Here is a 16,568-nt window from a genome sequence, read left to right on the forward strand (position 1 = left end):
CAGGGAATTCAGCCACTGAAGCCTGCTTGGAAGCGGTGGGAGGCTGTAAAATGTACACAAATACTTAGCTTTTGCTGAGAGTGCCGTTCTTCTCTGGTTCCAGAGGTGTGAGTAGGCTGTGTTGCTGGCTGACTCTCCCTGAGGAAACTGCGGCCCAACGCTAGTACCAGTCTTCCACTGCCACTCCCGGGAATGGAATGATGCCTGAGGGCTCCCTGTGATTCAGGTCTGGTAACTCATCTCCACTTTTGAACCATCTCTTCCTTCCCCTGCCCCTCAGCTCGTTTTCTAAGCTTGCCTCTGATGTTCAGGGCTCCTAGCTTGTCATAAATGTACTCATTTCACTTGTTTTTTTGGGTCTTTGTTGTAAAGAGGGCTCACTGAAAGCGTCTGTGTATTCCGCCATCTTGGCTCCACCTCTGCGTCTAAGTTCTTAAATGCTAGCAAGCAGCCATCTATGATGCATGATTGGTCTCAGCCCACCTGGAGCAAAAGAGAATGAAGAACACCAAAGCCACGTGGCCAATATGGGGCCAAGAGACAGAAAGGGCCACATAAACCAGAGACTACATCAGCCTGAGTCCAGAAATGCTGGATGGTGCCCAGCTACAACATATGACTGCCCTGACAGGGAACACAATAGAGAATCCCCAATGGAGCAGGAGAATCGTGGGATGCAGGCCTCAAGTTCTCGTTAAAAGAAAACAGACTTAACGGTCTGACTGAAACTAGAGAGACCTTCCGCTAGCCCAAGACTGGCACCATTCCCAAAGCCAACTCTTCAGAAAGGGATTAGACTGGAGTATAAGACAAAAAAATGATACTGGTGAGGAGTGAGCTTGTTGGCTCAAGTAGACACATGAGACTATGTGGGCAGCTCCTGTCTGGAGGCAAGATGAGAAGGTAGAGGGGGACAGGAGCTGGTTGAATAGACATGGGGAATACAGGGTGGAGAGTAGGAGTGTGCTGTCTCCTTAGGTAGAGAGCAGCTAGGAGTACATAGTAAGGCGTATATAAGGTTTTGACTGACTTGATTTGTAAGCTTACAGTTAAAGTACAATAAAAAAGAAAATGAACAAACAAACAAACAAAACTGAAAACTTCCCAGGTATTGTTCATTGTCAGGAAAGTGTACTAAAAAAAAAAAAAAAAAAAAAAACTGTAGTATATCCATAGACAGTAACACAGCTCAGCAATAAGAAGGGAGAGCTCCCTTATTAGCAATTGTATAATAACTGAGAATACTTCTTAAGCAGGCTCATTTGTTTTAGGAGGGCACCAAACATCACCTTGCTGTGGTTCTGCATCATGAAGTTGGCTTATCAAAGGCTAAATTAACCATGTAACTGGTTCATGTCTAGTTGTAAGGTATACAAACATGGTAAAAATCCAATGCTTGTTAGGAAATCAGTTTCTTTAATGAAGAAGGAAAAAAAAAAAAAAAAACACCCGGGAGAGGACCCTCGGGAGGTTCTGGGGTCACCTCAAAAAAACGGGGAAAAAAAAGGTTGTCTTCTCATGAAATGACCCTGAATTCCATTCACAACATAAATCTCTGATTGTTAATATATAAAGGAATAATTCCTGCTTTCCTTCCACTAGGGAGAGATGAACGACATGTGCATGTACTAAAATCATCAGGAGCATCTTCACATCTTTTCTACTGGACTCCATCTCTAAAAATGTTGCATCATTTATTTTACCAAGTCGAGACTTAACACAGCTTTTGAAATCTTCACTTTCAGAAAGACATCCAAAATTAAATATAGGGAAAATCATCATTCATATGGAGTAACATCTAGATCAGAAATTGTCCTATGGAACTGATCATTTGTCTGCAACTCTGAGGCTTGATTATGTCCTCACAAGCAACTTCACACTCTGGATTACTGAGTCATCAGAGCTTAACATTTCCTTTCTTTTGTGGTCTGATCGTCTATAAGATTCTACGATCCTTTGAGACCTTTCCAAAATGTCTCAATTAAAGCAATAGGGGCCTGAGTATCCTTTCCTAAAAGCGCAATATTAAACACTAATAAGGTTCCATTTGCTCTACTCTATGCAATTCATTTTCTTAGCATGTTTTTCTCAGGACACAGGGTTGTCAACTAACTGTCACAAGTTCCATGGCTCTCCATGTGAAATAACTCAGTTTTGAGAGGAACAATTGGTCTTCCCAGGAAGATTGGAAGATTGGTCTTCTCATAAAACTTGAAATAGGTCAAAATGAAATGGAATGCATGAACATAGATATCCTAGGCATTAATGAGCTGAAATGGACTGTTACTGACCATTTTGAATCAGACGATCGTATGTTCTGCTGTGCTGGAAATGACAACTTGAAGAGGAATGGCTTCGCATTCATCATCAGAAAAAATGTTGCAAAATCTTTCCTGAAGTACAATGCTGTCAGTGATAGGATAATATCCACACACCTACAAAGAAGACCAGTTAATATGACTATTATTCAAATTTACACTCTAAACACTGAGGCCAAAGATGAACAATTTGAAGATTTTTTACCAACTTTTGCAGTCTGAAATTGATCAAACACGCAATCAGGATGCATTGAGAATTACTGGTGATTGGAATGCAGAATTTGGAAACAAAGTGGAAGGATTCATAGTTGGATTATATGGTATTGGTGATAGAAATGATGCCAGAGATTGCATGATAGAATTTTGCAAGACCAATGACTTCTTCATTGCAAATACCTTTGTTCAAGAACATAAACAGCAACTGTACAAGTGGACCTTGCCAAATAGAATACACAGGAATCAAATCGACTACACCTGTGGAAAAAGACAATGGAAAAGTTCAATATCATCAGTCAGAATTAGGCCCGAATCCAACTGTGAAAAAGGTTATCAATTGCTCATATACAAGTCCAAAATGAAGCTGAAGAAAATTAAAACAAGTCCACGAGAGCCAAAGTACAACCTTGAGTATATCCCACCTGAAATTAGAGACCATCTCAAGCATAGATTTGGTGCATTGAACACTAACGACTGAAGACCAGATGAGTTGCGGAAAGACATCAAGAACATCATGAATGAAGAAAGCAAGTGGTCATTAAAAAGACAGGAAAGAAAGAAAAGACCAAAATAGATAGCAGAATAGACTATGAAACTTACCCCTGGAACATCAAGTAGCTAAAGAAAAAAGTAGAAATGATGAAGTAAAAGAGCTGAAAAGAAGATTTCAAAGGGTGGCTCAAGAAGACAATGCATTGGGATGACACGTGCAAAGACCTAGAGTTAGAAAACCAAAAGGGAAGAACACACTTGGCATTTCTCAAGCTGAAAAAACTGAAGAAAAAATTCAAGCTGCAAGTTTCAATACTGAAGGACTCTACAGGGAAAATATTAAATGATGCTGGAAGCATCAAAAGAAGACAGAAGGAATACAGAGAGTCACTATACGAAAAAGAATTGGTAAATGTTCAGCCATTTCAGGAGGCAGCATATGTTCAGGAACTGATGGTACTGAAGGAAGAGGTCCAAGCCGATGAAAATTCATATAATTTTCACTAGTTCCAAGAAATATTCCAAGTTCTTCTATGTATTGTCTTGTTTAATCCTCATAAAACCCTGTGAGCAAGTGTATCTGTCAGAGTGGGCTAGGGTTCCACCCTACAGCCCCTGTGGCTTCAAGCAACAGAGGTTTATTTTCACTCTAGACGTATGTTCATGGTGAGCCAGAGGGGTGCTGGAGGCAAAGATTCCTCATCGTAGTCACTCAGGGGCCCAGGCTATGATGGCAGCCATCTGGAATGTTGCTGTTCAACACGGTAGAGGAAAGACGTGCATGTGGAAGTCAAAATGCCGTGGCGATTTACCTAAATAACTGATTGGGTCATAAAATAAAGAATATTGCCTATGAGTACTAAGCTTCTTAAAAAAAAAAAAAAAAAAATCCATAAGAAGCCAAATGGTCAACAACTACTCTAAATTGGACGAGAAGGTAAGGGGACAGGAAAACTAGATTACTGGAAACAAAACAAAACAGAAATAATGGGAATGTTGACACATTGTGAAAAATGTAACCTATGTCACTGAATGATTTGTGTAGAAATTGTTAAACTGAAACCTAAATTTCCGTGTAAACTTTCACAGAAAACACAATAAAATATTTCTTAGAAGTGCTGTGCTTGCCACCACCAAAATGGAGACTTTGTACTGAGTCCTGTTCTTAGTGCTGGAATGCCCCAGCCTGAAACTGAAGAAGCTGACCTGGGGGCACATGCAGTTGGCCATGATGGTGTACAATCTGGTGGTGGTGTCTTACTTCCTCATCAGTGGAGGAATACTTTATAACGTTATTGTGGAACCTCCATGTGTTGGCGCTATGACTGATGAACGTGGGCATCAGAGGCCAGTAGCTTTCTTGACCTACAGAGTAAATGGACAATATATTATGGAAGGACTCACATCCAGCTTCCTGTTAACATGGGAGGGGGGGTTTAGGTTTCTTAATCCTGGACCTATCCAACTCACCAAATATTCCAAAACTCAATAGATTTCTTTTATTCACTGAATTTGTCTGTGTCCTATTGAATTTTGGGGTGGGGGGTAGGGTATTCATGAGAATGAAGCTGCTGAGCTATCTGATGGGTTAGATTGTCCTCTATAAATACTATGGTCCTCTATATAGAGGCAGTTAATATTTTTCTTTTCATAGAGAACACTAACAGTGATCGTTATGGAGATGGAACTGATAGGCTTTTCATCTTTCAGTTTCAGTTTTCCATCTTTTCCAGTCATTCATACTCCCAAACAATATTCCCCTTTAAAAGAAAAAAAAAAAATTAGAATCTTTATGGGTTTTCACATTTTTTTCTTGTATGTGATGTTTTACCATTTTTGAGCTTTCTCTTCAAAATAAGGAAGAAACAAATTCACGAACAAGGGAAAAATCATTAGGAGATGTGCCCAGAACTCTTTTTGCCCTCCAGGATGCTAAGCTCAAGGGAGGAAAACATGTCTTTGCTTGAGGCCTATATTTTTATATTATTTAAAAAAAAAGTAAAAACTCCCATTGTGATGCACTATCATTCTCTGAGGGAAGGAAAACATTTATCTATATCTCATTGTTCCCCTCTTTCTCACTTTCGACTTAGCGCTTAAATCAATGCATAAGCCGAGTATGTTCTTGTGAGTGAATATTCAGGGGGGGAGGGGAATAGTAGGTTTCAAAAATCTCAGATAAGAAGGTATGTATTCATATATATATATATACTTTTTAATTTTAGCTAATAGATGACTAAAGGGTAATTCTTTGAATTGTAGCACCAAATCTGTTTTTAATAGTGAAACTGTTAAATATTTTAAGAGCAGATAGAAAAACAAAATAATCCTGGTGAATAAAATTCTGGAAATAACATAATGTGCTATAAATAGGAATGTATTATAGAAAACCTCTTCAAAAAAAATCATGCCTTTATTGCAGAAAATGAGAGATTAGCACAAATAATTTCACCAGAATTCTTCATTGATTTATTGTTTCCATAAGGATTACTTGGACCAACTATGCGCAATTTTTACGTCATATACAAAGGATTCAAAATAATAAATCGAAATTCTGTTCTCAAGATATCACTGGCAACAAAGAAGCAGACAAAAGAAAGTAAGCTACATTTTATTGCTTGCTGTGAAAGGGATATTGCTGAGTAATTAGGGGAAGAAGAAGAAGAAGGTATAACTGATTGTGTCTGCAGCTGAGAGAAGTCATCTTTAAAAGGATGCTTTTTATCTTTAGGGACATATATATGGCATACGTAATGTCTCTTCTCAGTACAGACTTCATCCTGATATACCTGAGGTTGGGCAAAAGGGTTGCAAGGAAGTTAAATAAATTATACAGGGAACAGAAGACGATGAATTCCATAGGGTTAATTAGGTTCAAAAGAAGGTGGAATTCAAAATGTAGTAGAACCAGATGCACTGTAGTTTGGTCACCAGCCTGGCTCAGGTATCTTAGTATGGAGAAAACACAGTCAACATGAGATTGCTGCAGAGTAAGACTTCGGAGGAAAAAGAAGGAATGGGAGATTATAAGGAGGAATGGAAACTGACAGAATTAGAAAGGAAATGAAGCAGCCAACCTGATAGATTTTGAGTAATGTGAGTGGAGTTTATGAAAAGCTTGAAGATAAGCAAAAGGAAATGAGAGAGTCAGAGCAAGATGTATAAGAGAGATGTTAACATTAAAGTTTTGGGAGATGAGGAAATTATAAATGATTAAAAATCATATGCTGTAAAAATAAACAATACACTCATGACTTTGGAGTATGTTTCTGAAATGAAACCTACGTACAGGTCAAGGAATGCTCTGAGAGGCATTGATTTTGTATCAGCTTTGTGTGTATAGGAATTGTTGGTAGAAGTGGGGATAAAGAAGAAATCTCTGAACCAAGTGGCAATGTCTTCAACAAATGGGTAAAAGTCCACTGACTGCTGGTAAATGACAGAGTTGATAGAAAGAATCAGGAGGGAATACAATATCACGAATGGTAAAAGAATTCATTCCCGGAAAGTGAGGTCACCATAGTCAGAAAGTTGCTATGGGAAAGTGTTTTCTCATCCTCACACTTTCATCCACAGCTCAGTGACAAAAGATTACAGTTTTGATCTGGTTATTTTATAACTACAAGAATGGCAATAGGTTAACAAAAAGTAAAGTGTAAAGTGCAGTTTACCAGCCTTTCTTTTGAGAAAATTATACCTACTTACATATCAGTGGGATAACTACAGTATTTAGTAATAACAAAAAAAAGGAGATGGCATACATCAGAAATAGTAAAATTTTATAGTGTCTATGAGAATGTGAAAATCTGATTACTATACGAAAGAGGTGGTTAGTAGTTAAATATATTGTTTTTAGTTGCCATGGAGTTGATTTCAACATATGGCAACCACATGTGTGCAGAGTAGAACTGCTCCATAAGATTTTGAAGGGTGTGACTTTCAGAAGCAGATGCCAGGCCTCTGGGTGAGTTTGAAATACCAACCTTTCAGTTAGTAGTCTGGTGTTTAACCATTTGCACCACCCAGTTAAGCATATTTGTGTCAAATAATGAGGGAAACAGATGCCAGGCCTCCGGGTGGGTTTGAACTGTCAACCTTTCAGTTAGGCCGTTTGCACCGCCCACTTAAGTATATCTACGTCCAACAATGAGGGAAGAATCAACATGAAACAAAAGACATGGAGTTTCTTTCATTGTCCCACAACCACTTTCCTAGACACCTTTGCCTGAGAGTCCTGTAAACGGTTTCAGAAAAGCAAGACACCCAGTGAAGGTTTTGATAGGTAAGGGAGAATACTGCTACCTCCTCTAGAGAAAATAGCAAGTGTGAGCTGCTATGAGGAAGGGACCTGGAACCCAATTCACAAGCACTGGGCTCTGAAGAACATCCTAGGTTAGCTAGAGACTGTATCAAGTGATCAGCAAGAGACCAAAGGATAAGTATTTAACCCCAGGAATACTTGTGAATATCAATATAAAAAAGGTATTCTTGCAAGAGGAAAGGAAAAGGAAATAATGAGATCTGTCACCGGGGGTATAAGTTTCAGATTGTGAAGAAAATTATCCAATAAAAGTGAATATTTCTAGCGGTTCAGTGTAAATATTATGATTTCTAACATAAATAAATCGAATTCACAAAACCAAATATCAATTGTATGATTACGGTGGACAAAACAATGCATTGCCAAAATAAAAAAAAAAAATGATGTCCTTATTCAAAGAATGTGCATTTTGATTTTGAGAAAGAAATCATTTTTTCTTGAAAGTACTTGAGATTGGTCTAACCAGCCTATCTGTGTGAATATCCAAAGAGTGTATCAAAAAATAGGAGCCTCTTTGGCACAATGGCTAAGTGCTGGACTGCTGACATAAAGTTGATGTTCTGAACTCACCCAGCAGCTCTGCAGGAGAAAAGATCTGGCAATCTGCTCCTGTAAAGATTACAGTCTAGGAAACCTTATGGGGCACTTCTACTCTGTCATAAGGGTTGCTATAAGACAGAATTAACAGCACACAATAAACAACAACCTTATCATAAATAAAAGATGCAATTGGAAAGTTTTCAAGCAAGCAGGGTCTGAAATGTGCTCTATTATATACACACTCACACTCAAGCACACACACGCACACATATCCTTGAGAATGAGATGGTCTCTACAATGTAATATTTTGCTCTTCTAGATTCATTGGGAAGATGGAAAGGGGAAACCTAACAGTTATCAGTGAATTTGTCCTTCTGGGACTTTCCAGCTCTGCAGAAAGCAACACCTCCTGTCTGTACTGTTCCTCTGTATGTACTTAGTCACCGTGTCAGGGAACATGCTCATCATCTTGGCTATTGGCTCTGACTCTCGCCTCCACTCCCCTGTGTATTTCTTTCTTAGCAACTTGGCCTTTGTTGACATTTGTTTTACTTCCAATATAGGCCCCCAAATGGTAGTGAACAGTTTGGCTGGTAAAAAAAACTATCTCTTTCTCAGCCTGCCTCACTCAGCTTTTCTTCTTCATTTCTTTTGTGAATACGGGCAGCCTCCTTCTCTGTGTGATGGCCTGTGATAGGTATGTGGCAATACGCCACCCTTTACATTATACCACCCTAATGACTCTTCGCCTCTGTGTCCAGCTGATGGCTGGACTCTGGGTAGTTACCTATCTTCATGCCCTCCTACACACTGTCCTAATAGCACGTCTGTCCCTCTGTGCCTCCAACGTCATCCATCATTTCTTCTGTGATCTCGACCCACTACTACAGCTCTCTTGCTCCGACGTTTCCTTCAATGTGATGGTCATTTTTACAGTGGGAATTCTATTGGCTCTCACGCCCCTTATCTGCATCCTCATATCTTATGGATTTATCTTCTCCACCATCCTGAAGATAACTTGTACTCAAGGGAAGCAGAGAGCCTTTTCCACCTGTATCTGCCACCTGTCAGTGGTGGTGCTGTTCTATGTCACAGCCAGTGCTGTTTACTTCAGCCCCTCCTCCTCTCATACCCCTGAGAGGGACACTCTGTCAGCCATCATGTATACCGTGGCGACTCCGATGCTGAATCCTTTCATCTACAGTCTAAGGAATAAGGATATGAAGAGAGCACTTCAGAAAACATTTCATAAGGGCAGAGTCTTTTATAAAAAATCACAAACTCCCAGGCTGAATTAAACCAATGAGTTTGGTGATAAAATAAAATGTATTTCTAGGGGAAATGAGAGCAGCCAACTGTTATTAAATGCATTTTTAATGACGGAATGTGTGCTATTCATTTCATCTGGACATAACATTTAAACACTTGATTAAAGGTATGAGATTTTGAGATCTGTTTCTCAGATAATGAAAGTGACTAGGGGAAGTCACATGGTGTGCATGCAGCTCACAGATTGTAAGCGTCTTAGTCATTTAGTGCTGCTGTAACAGAAATACCACAAGAGGATGGCTTTAACAAATGGTTGTTCATTCTCTTACAGTCTGGAAGGCTTGAAGTCCGAATTCAGGGCATCAGCTCCAGTGGAAGGATTTCTCTGTCAGCTCTAAAGGAAGGTCCCTGTCATCAATCTTGCCCTGGTCAAGGAGCTTCTCGGGCACAGGGACCCCAGGTCCAAAGGATGTGATCTGCTCCAGGTGCATCTTTCAGAGGTCCCCAACTCTCTGCTTGCTTCCCTTTCCTTTCATCTCTTGTAAGATAAAAGTTGGTGCAGATCACACCCCAGGGAAACTCCCTTTACATTGGCTCAGAGATGTGACCTTAGTAAAGTGTTATAATCCCACCCTAATCCTCTTTAACATAATCTATTCTTGCCTTATTAACCACAGACAGAGATTAGGATTTACAACACAGGAAAATTACAATCACAAAATGGAGGACAACCACACAATACTGGGAATCACGGGCTAACCAATTTGACATATATTCGGGGGGTCATAACTCAATCCATGACAGTAAGTAAAGGAAGAGTCTTTGACTTCAATACATATATGCCCTAGTGATGAGATGTAAGTCTCTATGATGACTTTTCTAGATATTAAGATAACTTGTGATGAAATTAATATTTATGAGTTCAGATTTTTAGTTAAATAGACACAGACTCCACAACTAGATATTCAACTTAGCAGAGTAGTGAGGCCATCTCATTTTAAATACTATATTCTCTTAAAATTTTTTCAAAGAATTTATTTGTTTTAGAGAATATGTGTTTTCCTCCAACTGCCTCTCCCTACAAACACAGCCCATGATGTTATTCTTTTGACCCATGTCCTTGTAATACTTCATTGGTCACAGAATCTCTTTCCCAGCTGTAGCCACAGGCCAGATATCAGCTGATCTCTTTCCACTAGGATTATTGAGTGCATTTCAGGTTTGGAGAAAGTTTGTTTTCGCTTTTTTTTTTTTTTTTTTTTTTAATTTAAGATGGAAGGGTATTTTTCTTTTCTTTTAGTCAAGTATGTGCCTTCTATCTGTAGAAAACATCAACTTCTTTCAAGAGGAAGCCACATACCCAATACCATGTGTTTTATTTTATTCTATGTCCACAAAACAATCATACACAGTATGCCAACATTATTATATTGGGGGGAGGTTATTCAATCTAATAAACTCCATGTTGGGTATTGACAGTCCAATTCAACATCATTGTATGTTCAACCCACCCAGGTTCCTTTTTTACATTCTCACATCCTGGGATGAGTTAAGGTCATGCCTACCTGACCTTTTCCAACCTTAAAAAATCTCAGCTATGGCATCTTTGTAAATGATGGCTTGAGTGAAGACAAATGTTCTATAAACATACACACATACACACCTTCTCAAAGAAAATCAAATACATACAGGCCTACCAAAACTTAAGTCAGGAAAGAAGAAAAACTATTAATGTGTCTTCCAAAAATGCAACAAAACTTGTTAAAATATTTTATATCTTCTAACTTATTTACCAGAAGTCCCTGGGTCGTGCAAACAGCTAAGCACTCAACTACTAGCTGAAAGGTTGACAGTTCGAATGTACCCAGAGATACCTTGGAAGACAGACCTATCATGTGCTTCCAGAAGGTCACAGCCTTGAAATCCCTATGGAGCAGTTCAGCTCTATACACATGGGTTTGCCGTAAGTCGGGATCAACTCCACAGCAACTAACAACAATAAGATATTTATCTAATTTACAACGTCTAATAAAGAATACAGATTCACTCAATTAAGAAACAAAAGATTAGAGAGAGAGAGAGAGCGCGTGCATTGGTAAGGTAATTTGTAGCTTAACAGCTTTAACCAGTAACAATGACTACTTGCTTTATGCTTGTATAGCTCAATGACCGCCTGTTCCAAAGGCAAATTCAATTCCTCACTATGGATTTACATGCAAGAAACTGCTTGGGTTTGTGTGAATGATGGAATCCAAGCTCCTCCAAGCACCTATTTGCTTCACTTTTTGCTGAACCTTATCATTAAATAGGAGGATGTTTGTGAAACATTTGAAGAGGATAATATAGAATGTTCCATTTCTCATAGTTGTGTCACTTCAGCTGATTATTTAGAGAAAAAAGAGGTCAAGTAATTAGAGTTACATCACTATATTGATTTGAAGAGGTTATTAGAGGATCACAGATTAATGTACAAAATTTGGACTAACCTAGGGAAGAAAGAAATTATGCATAGAATGAAAAGAATAATTTTATAATTTTATTCCTTACTTGATAAAAGAGACATTGGTCATATAACACTGAAAGCATGAGGTGATGAGCACTATGCACATGGTCCCCAAGGATTTTTTCCAGGTAGATGAAAGCCTTCATTTAACTTTTTAAGGTCAAGTAGGAGGTAGTTAGGATGATTTTTTTGCTGTCTTATAGGAAGAAAAAAACAAACAAACAGAAAACAATAATTAGAGAAGTCTACAGATTGCAAGGTCCAAAAGTAATTCTGTGTGAATGGAGCTGGTGTTATCTAGGAAAGAGTGGATAGTAATAAAAAACATTGACAATAGAGCCAGGAAGTCCTAAATAACACAAGAGTTTAGTTAGAGTAACAGGAAACTAGGAAAATCAAAGTAAAACAATGATAAGGCAAAAAAATGATACATACATATATAAAAAAAATTCCCAGAAGAAAAGCAGATTTAACTTTTTTTTTTTTTTTTGTAATTTCATTTTTAAGATTCGAAAATAATCGCTGACTGCAGGGTTAGATAGATTCTAACATAATTGTACCATCTATGGGCGACTATGGGTCAGAACCGAATCAATGGCAATGAGTTTGATTTTTTTTTTTTTTTATGATTTCCTCATATCAAATAAAGGGCCAAACATGCATTAGAAGGTAAGTCAACCATGCCCTTTTCTTATACTAATCTTGTCAGTGGGCTGCCCCCTGCAACACACATATACACACACCAGAAAAGTACTCAGAAGCTAGACATGTGTTCTGTGGTCATTAAAAAGACAAAGGTTAGGAACAGGTGGAAACTGACCGTAATGACAAGGAGTACTGCCTATTGTGGGAGTGAGCTGCATTTCCCTCTGAGAGTTTGCCTTATGCTGGGTTCTCTAGAGAAACAAAGTTGGTAAAGTATATAAATATATATAAAGAAATTTATGTCAGGGAAATGCAGTTGTAGAGGCTGGAATGTCCTAAGTCCATGGTTCAGGATAGAGGCTTCTCCTGATTCATGTAGCCTCAGGGGCTGGTGAACCCAAGATCAGCAGGCCAGAGAGCAAGGCTCTCGCTCCCAGCCTATGAGGATCAATGAACCCCAAGATCGGCAGACAAGACTGTACAGGTAAGCTGCTAGCTCAAGCCCCAAGAACTGGAGGTCAGAAAAGAGGAGCCAATTGCAGGATCCAGAGTGAGCAAAAAGCCCCTAAGTCCTGCCAGAATGTCTGCTTATATTTGAAACTCCCTTTCAACTGATTGGCTACTCACAGCAGATCCCATCATAGGGGTGATCACATATCAAATCTCAACAAGGAAGTGATCACAACATTACATGACTGCCAAAACACTGAGAATCATGGCCTAGCCAAGGTGACACACATTCTTAATCAGAGAGTCCTAGGGCACATATGTAGAAAGCATATGTGTGTGACGATAGCTCTTAGTACATTTAAATACGTTTTAAATAAATACACTTAAAATAGTAATAACGGAAGATTTTGTCTTCCTGCTTTTTAATCTTGCTGTTGTAATTAAATGAGCATTGTTTTGCAAAAGAAATTAATAACTAGAATGGTGGAAGAAAATTTAGAACCCTAATGCAGACCCATTTATAAATGGCAATTTAATGTATGTCTACATTTATATTTTAATGAAATCTAAACATTATAGTTTATTTAGTAAACCTAACTGACTTCCCAGGTGGAAGAAAAAATATTACACCACAGATACATAAACAATGATTAAAGATATAAATGTTAATAATAATAATAGTAGTGTTAAGAAAAAAGACTGGAGAACTTTCAGGTGTTTAGTGGCTTTATTACGCAATAGAGAATTCACAAAAAAATAAGAGTTCAATAGATCACAAATTCTCTAAAACACTGAGTAAAGCAAAAATCACTCTGATAAATTAGGACTACTAACGTATTTTACAAAAATAACATGCACCTTCAACATTTGTTTGCCAACCACGTCCTTCTCATTGGAAGGTATTTTCATAAACACACTATGCTAAATTTTACAGCAACATATGAGAAAAACTGCATAATAGCACCTCTGAAAATACCTTGTGGGTTGAGTTAGAGGTTGGCAAACAAATGTAGAAGTTGTGCTATTTGCATAGAAATATGGTATTTGTAATACACATGTACAGAAAGGAAGGAAGAAAATAGAACCTATTTCATATATATCCTGTTGAGGGATCCAGCACAATTCATTTAATTATCAAACTATAACATTCCAGCAGTGCCAAGCTCCTAAGAATTACCTAAGAAAACTTTATTGCTGAGAAGTGCACAGCTCGTGTTCTCTCTCTCTTATTTAAATTCGAACTATAAAAAATAAATAGAAGTAGGGGGGCCAATATGGCTGACTAGGTAGACGCTACCTCGGATCCCTCTTGCAACAAAGACTCGGAAAAACAAGTGAATCGATCACATACATAACAATCTACGACCCTGAACAACAAACACAGATTTAAAGAGTTGACGTGAATGACAGAGACGGAGAACGAACAAATATGGGGAAGCAGCGACTGTTTTCGGAGCCTGGAGCCAGCGTCCCAGTCAGGTAACCTTGGCGCCGGGCTTAGGACTGGGCCCAGGAGAGCTGAACACAAAATCTTGTGACGGCGCAAACAAGGGGCACAGCCCTACCTCCCTGAACTGACCCCGGGAGGGGGCCCAGCCGGTCCGCGTGGGTGGCGTGGTGACGCGGCTGGTGGGAGAACTCCCCGGGAGGCAGTGACTGGTTTTGGAGCCGGGAGTGCAGCGTCCCAGCAGGGGAACCTTGACGCTGGGCTTTGGACTGGCAGTGGAGGATCTGACCACGGCTTTAGTGGGCCAGACCCTCGGGGGCAATCTCCACACAGCCAGCACACATAGGCGACAGATAAAATAGTCATCCCAAGGAAGATAAGCAACTTTGGCTATGTTCCGGGGTGCTACTCTCCTGTTTTTCTGAATCCCCCCCTCCCCTTCCCAGGTGGCTTCATTAACATTGGAATTTCCTGAGCCAGAGGGAGAACGGCTCCGGCTCCGCGGCGGCTTTGCTTTTCCCTTTTTTTTTTTGGTCTTTTCCTAACCCATTCTTCCGGCCTGAGAGAAGCAATGACAAAAAACCCAGAGACCAAAAATCCTTCCCTAATTGGACTAAAAACACAGAACCAGCTCCAGCCAAGCATATATGATCCAAATCTCGGGCTTTCATCCTTACAGGGAACAAGGTGGCGGTTATAATCCAAAGGCAGTTCTGATAGGGATCTGACTGCATTTTTTTTTTAGCGGATTTAGTGGAAAAACAAGTTTCCCAGGTCTGATATCTCTGCTTATTCAACAGAGTCCTAACTGACCCACAACAGGGAACTGAGGGTTGAAGCTCCCCCCAGACCACCCAGCCTCTTGCCTTAGGGGTCCAAGGAGGGTGACACCTACCAATCAGTAGAGGTACTTACATTGGAGGCCTAAGGTACAGCTGCAGTGCCCTCCCACCAAGGTGCTATAGGAATAGAGACACACCTACCTCACTGACACTTGGGGGAAGCCTGTCAGCATCCTGCCCCCCCTGGAGTGTGAACCCCAGCTGCTAATAGAATCTGGTGCACACAACTGTCACCACTACTTCTTGAGGTGGATAGGTGTTAGGGTGCAGCACACACTTGATGACCCCAAATCAGATTCTACTCAAGAATAGTGACTAGACTCAGGCATATATATCTGGCAACAGCCCAAACCAGCCGGTAATAGGTCATAAGTAAGTCAAGGGCTACAACAATCAACTCAGCACAATCTAGTAGCCCATCCACGTATATTGAAAGAAAACAAAACAAGATAAGACTCAGTGAGCAATTATAGAATAAACCACTAAAAATTAATTAATTAATTAAAATAAATTAAATTTTTTTTTTTTAATATCTTAGTGATGGCTCGGAGACACCAGTCGATATCAAACCACATAAAGAAGCAGACCATGACAGCTTCTACAACCCCCAAACAAAAGAATCAAAATCTTTCCCAAATGAAGATACAATTCTGGAATTATCAGATACAGAATATAAAAAACTAATTTACAGAATGCTTCAAGACATCAGGGATGACCTCAGAAATGAAATAAGGCAAACCGCAGAAAAAGCCAAGGAACACACTGATAAGACAGTTGAAGAACTCAAAAAGATTATTGAAGAACATAGTGGAAAAATTAATAAGTTGCAAGAATCCATAGAGAGACAGCATGCAGAAATCCAAAAGATTAACAATAAAATGACAGAATTAGACAACGCAAAAGGAAGCCAGAGGAGCAGACTCGAGCAATTAGAATGCAGACTGGGAAATCTGGAGGACCAGGGAATTAACACCAACATAGCTGAAAAAAAATCAGATAAAAGAATTAAAAAAAATGAAGAAACCCTAAGAATCATGTGGGACCCTATCAAGAAAGATAACCTGCGTGTGATTGGAGTCCCAGAACAGGGAGGGAGGACAGAAAACACAGAGAAAATAGTTGAAGATCTGCTGACAGAAAACTTCCCTGACATCATGAAAGACGAAAGGATATCTATCCAAGATGCTCATCGAACCCCATTTAAGATTGATCCAAAAAGAAAAACACCAAGACATATTATCATCAAACTTGCCAAAACCAAAGATAAAGAGAAAATTTTAAAAGCAGCCAGGGAGAAAAGAAAGGTCTCCTTCAAGGGAGAATCAATAAGAATAAGTTCAGACTACTCAGCAGAAACCATGCAGACGAGAAGGCAATGGGATGACATATACAGAGCGCTGAAGGAGAAAAACTGCCAGCCAAGGATCATATATGCAGCAAAACTCTCTCTGAAATATGAAGGCAAAATTAAGATATTTACAGATAAACACAAGTTTAGAGAAATTGCAAAAACCAAACCAAAGCT

The 16,568-nt window shown here is 39.3% G+C and overlaps 1 protein-coding gene and 2 pseudogenes across 1 annotated transcript in view; 2 read left to right on the forward strand and 1 right to left on the reverse strand.

The window, feature by feature from the left end:
• Positions 1–16,568, reverse strand: part of LOC126068652 (proliferation marker protein Ki-67-like) — a 251,704-nt gene that overhangs the window by 169,619 nt on the left and 65,517 nt on the right. The gene's annotated exons all lie outside the window — the stretch shown is intronic.
• LOC126070713 (oligosaccharyltransferase complex subunit OSTC-like) lies at positions 4,165–4,618 on the forward strand (annotated as a pseudogene).
• LOC126061617 (olfactory receptor 1C1-like) lies at positions 8,220–9,185 on the forward strand (annotated as a pseudogene).

This window comes from Elephas maximus, chromosome 2 (assembly GCF_024166365.1).
Source record: "Elephas maximus indicus isolate mEleMax1 chromosome 2, mEleMax1 primary haplotype, whole genome shotgun sequence".
Lineage (NCBI taxonomy): Eukaryota > Metazoa > Chordata > Mammalia > Proboscidea > Elephantidae > Elephas > Elephas maximus.